Source organism: Seriola aureovittata, chromosome 2, assembly GCF_021018895.1.
Source record: "Seriola aureovittata isolate HTS-2021-v1 ecotype China chromosome 2, ASM2101889v1, whole genome shotgun sequence".
NCBI classification, from domain to species: domain Eukaryota; kingdom Metazoa; phylum Chordata; class Actinopteri; order Carangiformes; family Carangidae; genus Seriola; species Seriola aureovittata.
This window is the reverse complement of record NC_079365.1, coordinates 31,760,001-31,765,977: the sequence shown is the minus strand read 5'-3', so window position 1 is coordinate 31,765,977 and position 5,977 is coordinate 31,760,001. Positions and strand designations below refer to the sequence as shown.

Genomic DNA, 5,977 nt, shown 5'->3' with positions numbered 1-5,977 from the left:
TCCTGAACCTCACCTTTGTTGTAACTTGTGATGCATACAGGAGTCAAAGTGTCCTGTGGGAGGATGGTGTGCTTCACTCATTCATCCACCACAACCACCTCCCTCTGTGGACTGTAGCTCACCTGATTCCCTGCAGCCTTTCTGTTGTAGTGTTAGATGAGGACAGTCGTTCGGGACACTACACGGTGTATGATGCTATTTAAATGGCACTTTGTGACAATCTGTGCCGTCTTAACAAAAAGGTCCTCAGGGAGCCACTGGAGATCCATATGGGTGTAATAGCTGGATAGCTGCAGTTTGATTATTTTCACTGTGGTGCAAATTTAACTGAATTACCTTGGAACAAATCTAGTCGCCTCAATGTCAGTTTCACCAGCCTGTAGGATGTTTGATGTTTACAGCCTGTGGTGATGAAAAGTGTGTCTGATACACTGGAGTACAGTACCGTCCAATTATGACCAATTACATGAAAACAGGTGAACACCGCCTGTTGAAAGGCTGTTCCAAATACTGTCTTCTTCTGTGAGGCTGTTTCAGCAGCAGTGACAGTGGAGCGGTCAGATGTTCCCTGTTCAGACACCTGCGTTCACATCTGTCTGTTTACAGGAGCAACTATCTACAGCTCAGGTCTCAACCTCTGGAGAAACTGAACATAAGTGTGGGACCAGAACCTGGACCAGAACCTGGACCAGAACCAGGACCAGAACCAGAACCTGGACCAGAACCTGGACCAGGACCAGGACCAGAACCGTGACCAGAACCAGAACCTGGACCGGGACCAGGACCAGAACCTGGACCAGAACCAGAACCAGAACCGGGACCAGAACCTGGACCAGAACCAGGACCAGAACCAGGACCAGAACCTGGACCAGAACTGGGACCAGAACCAGGACCAGAACCTGGACCAGAACCAGGACCAGAACCGTGACCAGAACCTGGACCAGAACCTGGACCAGAACCGGGACCAGAACCAGGACCAGAACATGAACCTGGACCAGAACCTGGACCAGAACCATGACCAGAACCGGAACCAGAACCTGGACCAGAACCTGGACCAGAACCGGGACCAGAACCGGGACCAGAACCAGGACCAGAACCAGAACCAGAACCTGGACTAGAACCTGGACCAGAACCGGGACCAGAACCAGGACCAGAACCAGAACCTGGACCAGAACCTGGACCAGAACCTGGACTAGAACCGGGACCAGAACCGGGACCAGAACCAGGACCAGAACCAGAACCAGAACCGGGACCAGAACCAGAACCTGGACCAGGACCAGAACCGTGACCAGAACCAGAACCTGGACCAGAACCAGGACCAGAACCGTGACCAGAACCAGAACCAGAACCTGGACCAGAACCGGGACCAGAACCGGGACCAGAACCGGGACCAGAACCAGGACCAGAACCAGAACCTGGACCAGAACCGTGACCAGAACCTGGACCAGAACCAGGACCAGAACCGTGACCAGAACCAGAACCTGGACCAGAAGCTGGACCAGAACCGGGGCCGGGACCAGAACCGGGACCAGGACCAGAACCTGGACCAAAACCGGGACCGGGACCAGGACCAGAACCTGGACCAGAACCAGAACCAGAACCGGGACCAGAACCGGGACCAGGACCAGAACCTGGACCAGAACCGGGACCAAGACCAGAACCAAAACAACATGATTGTGAAGACTGTCTGAGGTGATTTAGCTTCATTATTGAAGATTGAAGATGTGTGTGTGTCTGTGTGTGTCTGTGTGTGTCTGTGTGTGTCTGTGTGTGTATTTGTCTGTGTGTATTTGTGTGTGTATATTTGTGTGTGTCTGTGTGTGTCTGTGAACAAGTGATTAGTGGCGTCTGCTCACAGGAAACTGATGGTTTTCACATTATCAAACATGATCAACACGACAGATCCTCATCTCCCCCGTCCCTAATCCACAGTAAATCTACTGTAAACTGAGACCTCTTCCTGGTCTGAGACCTCTTCCTGGTCTGAGTCCTCCTGGTCTGAGTCCTCCTGGTCTGAGTCCTCCTGGTCTGAGACCTCTTCCTGGTCTGAGACCTCTTCCTGGTCTGAGTCCCCCTGGTCTGACACCTCTTCCTGGTCTGAGTCCTCCTGGTCTGAGACCTCTTCCTGGTCTGAGACCTCCTGGTCTGAGACCTCTTCCTGGTCTGAGTCCTCCTGGTCTGACACCTCTTCCTGGTCTGAGTCCTCCTGGTCTGAGTCCTCCTGGTCTGAGACCTCTTCCTGGTCTGAGTCCTCCTGGTCTGACACCTCTTCCTGGTCTGAGTCCTCCTGGTCTGAGACCTCTTCCTGGTCTGAGTCCCCCTGGTCTGAGACCTCCTGGTCTGAGACCTCTTCCTGGTCTGAGTCCCCCTGGTCTGAGACCTCCTGGTCTGACACCTCTTCCTGGTCTGAGTCCCCCTGGTCTGAGACCTCCTGGTCTGAGACCTCTTCCTGGTCTGAGACCCCCCCCCCCCCCCCCGACCTGTTTGTTTTTCCCACCACTTTATTTCCTCATGCTGCTGAGAATCTAAAGCTCCTCCCACACCTGTTGCCCCTCTATGAGCAAACAGGCTTTGGGGTATTAACAAGGATTTAAAGCACAGAGTCACTCGCTCACACTCTTCCTCAGCTCATTAACGCCAGAGTTTCTGTTGCAGTCGTATTTTCAGGAACAGAAAGTTGTTCGGAAGCTTTGAGGGGAGGAAAGTAAGACGGAGGATTTCCTGCCTGATCTTCACAGTTTGTGTAAAAACTGCTAATTGGGACTAATTAAGGAGAGAAGCTAATTACGTCTCTGCCCAAATGTGTTGTGTTTGGACTGAAGATCTGCTGTGTGGCCTGTGAGGGGTGAGATAAGGTACGTGAAGACCTTCGTACACGAGGTTCAAACTGATGCTCCAATGAAAAAAGAGTCTGTTGCAACTGACTGAGCAAAAACACTCAGTCCATTCAAGACATTAAACATGCTGATGTAATAAACACAATGAGAAAATATGTAAATAAAATAAGAACAGAGGGAATATATCTGGTTGTGTATTGTGTGTTTACAGTGTGTTGTGCTGTAAACGTCTCCTCACACATGAAGCACTGAGTGTTTCCTTCAAGGTCTCTGCCGCTCTGAAGACTCGTTAGCGTTCATCCTTAGATACTTGACACAATCTAATTGAGAAACTCTGACGGCGAGAAAATAAAGTGTAATTAACAAGCTAGCTAGTTAGCTAGTGCTACTTACATTTAGCTGCAGTGTCTGTGACACACAGGAGCAGAGACTTGAGGGCGGAGCCACTGATGGAGTGAGGCAGACCAGACCTTAGAAATGGTACAGTCCACTTTAGGGGTGTCACAAGATTCTTCCAGAAATTGATATGAGAAATATATTGTAATATTTACAATTACAGGGAAGAAGATTATATCAATGTTTAAATCCCCCAACACAGATATTTCCTCAGTCTTCATGAGTATTATCTGACATTTGCAGCTGTCAGGTTGGACATGTACATGTGTCTCACAGGACTCCAGCTCACACCTGTCCCATCTGCTGCTTCCTGCATTCAGGTGTCATTTCACAGGTGGAGTCTGGAGCACGGGGGGGGGGTGTCTAGATTGTCATGAAGAAGAATATCACTGTGCTTCAACTAAACTAACCCTCACATGAATTTCCTTTTATGTTTCAGACACAGATTTCAGTGTGAAGGACAGGTGAGTGAGGGACAGGTGAGTGAGGGACAGGTGAGTGAGGGACAGGTGCGTGAGGGACAGGTGAGTGAGGGACAGGTGAGTGAGGGACAGGTGCGTGAGGGACAGGTGAGTGAGTGATATGTGTGTCCTCACAGGTGTAAGCAGCTGCTGCACAAACACAAACCTTGACTGATGGAGTCCTCGTTGTTTTCCCGCCTCAGTAAATGTAATTTTAAAGACGTTGTTTTTCAAACTGGCATAGCAAGTTAATAAAACTTATTAAACTTTAATTCATTAATTAATGAGCAGAGGATCCAGACCATCAGTAACTACTGTCATAAACAGTTTTTTGTTGTAAACTTTATTGAAACTTGTTTTTCCCTCAAGCACATGAAGCACCCAGGCTGTGTTCCTCTCTCTCTCCCTTCTCCTCCCTGTTCCTCCCTGCAGCTCCTCCCTCCTCCAGAGCTGCAGAGTCTGAACCTGCAGCTGCAAACAGCTACTGCTCCATGATCCTGTTTCACACCTGCTGCTGAACCTGCTCAAATTTACTATAATAATGATATTTACTAATGTTATTTGTCATTATTATTTAATCAGTAGGAGCACTACAGTTGCCACTACATAACTATCACTGTTACTGCCGCTACTGTCACTATTATTAGTATTGTTATCCCTGTACTTTCTGTTCTCTTCCTCTGTGCTCTCGCTCTCTCTCTCCTGCTCTCTCGCTCTCTCTCTCTCTCGCTCTCTCTCTCTCCCTCTCCAACCCAATCGGTCGAGGCAGATGGCTCCGCCCACCCTGAGTTCAGTTCTGCCTCTTAAAAGGAAGTCTTTTTTTGCCACTGTCGCCTAGTGCTGCTCTTGGTGGAAATTGTTGGGTCTCTAAATAATTTTATATAACAGAAGGTCCAGACCTGCTCTAGTTGGAAATTGCCTTGAGATAATGTATGATGTGAATTGGGACATACAAAAAAACTGACCAATTGACCAGTGTCTGACTCCGCCACTAACTCCCAGCTAATCCAAATATGGGCAAAGAGGACGTGCGAGATTTTTGTGGCAAGCATATGTTCACCCACCTGTCACTCAAAGAGGCCACGCCCTCAATCCTCCATGACTGTAGTCCTTAATAAAATCTAAACAGGTGAGTTATATAAACAGGTGTCATGAAGGAGGAAATTAGCTCTAGAGACCAAAACAGTTTTTGTACCAGGCTGTAAACATGTTTATTTCTGCTGTAAAGTTGGACAGTTTAACATGGGAGTCTATGGGGACTGACTCACTGTTGGAGCCAGACTCTAGTGGTCGTTAGAGGAACTGCAGCTTCTGGTTCTTCGTGTTGATTTCATGTTTCTGGAGGTTGATGATTGGTTACGGCCCATAGGGGCGACTCCTGGAATAGCGCCCTTTCAGCTCCTACGGCAGCATAAGTACCGGACCTCAGTTGTCATGGTTACCATAATAAACACGTGACTGTAGTGGGTTACTATAATAACAGTAATGGCTTGGGGGAAAAAGATGGTGATTTTGTTAAAATAAGTACTTCCTCATCATTAGACGATCTCTGTTGTCATGGTTACAATAATAACAATGAAAGGTCATGGATAAAAGAAACAACACAGGAATCGAACACCGCTCTCCTGTGTCACATTCATCCGTCCACCTCCTCCTGACGTGGACTCTGTCTCTCTTTATACTACGTCACCAACACTTTTCCCTTTGCTCTTGTCATCTCTACTACTACCTCTAGATGTCTCCTAGCAACAAAACCTAACTATGACGTCATAGTAACCTGCTGACAGACGACCTATGGGCTCGTTTCTAACAAGAGAAAACCTGCATCATGCTTTCATCTATAAAACCAGGTTTATGTAGAATATTATTATCATGGAGTCAGTCTCTCTTATTGGCCCGGAGCCAAATTACGCGCGCTGCCCCCGCCCCCACCTCCACCCCCCTCCTTCCCTCAGTGGTTCGCTCCAGTCTCTCTCTGCTCAGCACCGCCCCGCTGTCCGGTGCTCAGTCGGAGCTGCAGCCGGTAACCGAGCACACACTGAGCTTCAGCCCCGCTCCCCTGCTCTCTGTCCTCGGCCTCTTTGACTGTGTTGTCCCGCTGGTGGTAGGTGTCCTCTCCTCCTCTTCTTCTCCTCCTTCTTTCTTCTTCTTGCTGCTTCGGTTTCTTCTCCTTTTGATTCTTGTCGTGAATTTCAGCGGCAGGTTTTTCCCGGAGCTTTTCCCGCCGCTGCTGCTTGTGTCTTCTCTTCCCCTCCAGTTTCTCTGTTTATTTTTTCTTCTTCT

At 48.7% G+C, this 5,977-nt stretch overlaps 1 protein-coding gene across 4 annotated transcripts in view; it reads left to right on the top strand.

The window, feature by feature from the left end:
• The first annotated feature begins 5,669 nt into the window (after window positions 1-5,669).
• raly (RALY heterogeneous nuclear ribonucleoprotein) overlaps window positions 5,670-5,977 on the top strand; it is an 87,452-nt gene continuing 87,144 nt past the window's right edge. For all 4 annotated transcript variants that reach the window (XM_056364251.1, XM_056364245.1, XM_056364236.1 and 1 more), the window contains exon 1: window positions 5,670-5,798. The gene's annotated coding sequence lies outside the window, so the exon portion shown is untranslated. The remainder of the gene's footprint in view (window positions 5,799-5,977) is intronic.